This window comes from Lolium perenne, chromosome 2, assembly GCF_019359855.2.
Source record: "Lolium perenne isolate Kyuss_39 chromosome 2, Kyuss_2.0, whole genome shotgun sequence".
Classification (NCBI taxonomy): domain Eukaryota; kingdom Viridiplantae; phylum Streptophyta; class Magnoliopsida; order Poales; family Poaceae; genus Lolium; species Lolium perenne.
Window position 1 is genome coordinate 238,817,762 of NC_067245.2, and position 2,143 is coordinate 238,819,904.

The following is a 2,143-nucleotide window of genomic DNA, read 5'->3' on the forward strand; positions in this document are numbered from 1 at the left end:
GGCGGAGAACGAATCCCTCAAAGCCTTTATTAACGAATCCTCCGAGAAGGAAACTCTGGCGAGGAAAGAGCTCTCGGAAAAGCACGCCCGCGACTTGGCGGAACTCACTGACAAGCTTAAGAAGAGCCAACACAGGGTAACATCCTTGGTGGCAAAAAATAAGATTCAAGAAGCGGAGGCGGAGGCTATTGACAAGATGATCTTCCGTAAGCATCCTTTATGTTGTAATTCCGGCTTCCTCATATTTTGCCATGTCCGCGGAAGATCTGATCATCGTTTTCGCAGCGAGCCTTGGCTTTGAATGGACCAAAGAGTCCACCCTCAAAAGGACAGAGGCATATGATGAAGCGTGGAGTTCTATAGACGGCCTTGTCGGAATTGCCAAATCTTTGTCCCCGAAGAGGGCCAAAACCACGGTGATCGACACCATGACCAAGCTAATGAAGCAGGTGCCGGAGCTTATCAAGGACTGGCAAGAGTCTTCTACTCGTGGAGTCGCCTCCCTCGTCTTGGCCACCTGCAAAGCGCACTTCCCCGCCATGAAGTTTGCGGATATTGCACGCGACACTCCAAAGGGTGCCAATATGAGAGCAATCCTCGCGGAAACCCAAGGATTCGATCGACTCTTCGTTGGACGAGTTAACCACTCGTTCTGGTACCACAAGTATGATCTTCCCAAGGGATTCGCGGACGCGGAAGTCGAAGAGGAAGGTGCTGCGGAGGAGTACTACGTGGAGGGATTCGGCTCGAGCGCTGGTCTGGTTGGTGAAGGCTCCGAGGACAATCCTGATGTTGGCTCCGACGATGGCTCCGACGAGGGCTCCGATGACGACTCCACCTATGTGGCATCTGACGAGGATCCATCATCCAAATAGGAATCTGTTGAAACAATGAAACAAAGATGTATCATTTTGGCCCCGGAGTGGGCTTGTAAGATAACTTAAATTCTTAAGTAGCTAGGGACGAAACAATTATGCATGGGCGGAAACAACTTATCCTGCTATCCTTTAATATTATTTGCATGTTTCGTTTTGTCGGAAAGCAAGTGCTGATTTCGTTGTTTTCCGGCTTGCTCATTTGACCTTCCACGAGCCGGAAGACCTTTAGCCGGAAACGCTCGCCAGCGGCGACGAAGCCCAATGGCAGTCCGTCAATAACCGCGGAAACAAGCCCCCAGCTTAGGTGCCGGAAATCGTTACTAGGAATCCATGAGTTCGCAACAGAAAACATTTCCATCAGAAAACTTAAGCTTACGTCCTAAAGGACGATTTTTTGAAAATCACAACTTTCATACACGCCTAGGCGGAAATATCCAGCTCTGCGGTTTTAGTCGGAAAACATACACGATCTAAAAATGAACAAGTAAAGGAGGTAAAAGACTCAAAGAGTGAACCAGAAGCTTTATTTCATTTGATCATGTATAACTATTACAGAGTATGTGACTCGGAAAATTATGCTAGGTGTGGAAAGGACGTAGCTGTGAAGTGTTCCAGGGTCGATCTGTTTCGTCGTATATGTCACCTGGATCCTCTCGCTTGCGTTTCCGGTACCAATTAGCAGGTCTATCTTTTAACTCCCGGAAATCGACGAGATAGTACGATCCATTGTGAAGCGCTTTGCTAACGACAAAAGGTCCTTCCCATGGAGATTGTAGCTTATGGTCTTTCACCTGACGAAGGCGGAGGACCAAGTCTCCGGCCATGAACGAGCGATTCCGGACTCGACAGCTATGGTAGCGTCGGAGCTTCTGCTGGTATATGGTGGAGCGTTAGTCAGCTAAATTCCGAGCTTCTTCGATCAGGTCCACAGATAGCTGTCTGGCCTCATCAGCAGTTTCTTCATTGTAGGCGGAAACTCGCGGTGAGTCATGAATGATGTCGGAGGGGAGGACGGCCTCGGATCCGTATACCAGGAAGAAAGGAGTAAATCCAGTTGACCTGTTAGGGGTAGTTCGTAAACTCCACAAGACAGAATCTAACTCATCAGCCCAAGCTCCAGCTGCGCGTCGGAGTGGTTCTTCAAGGCGTGGTTTAATTCCTGATAATATGAGACCGTTGGCCCTTTCGACCTGACCATTGGATTGCGGATGAGCCATAGAGGCAAGGTCCAGCCGTATCCCTACATCCTCACAGTAATCCTTCAG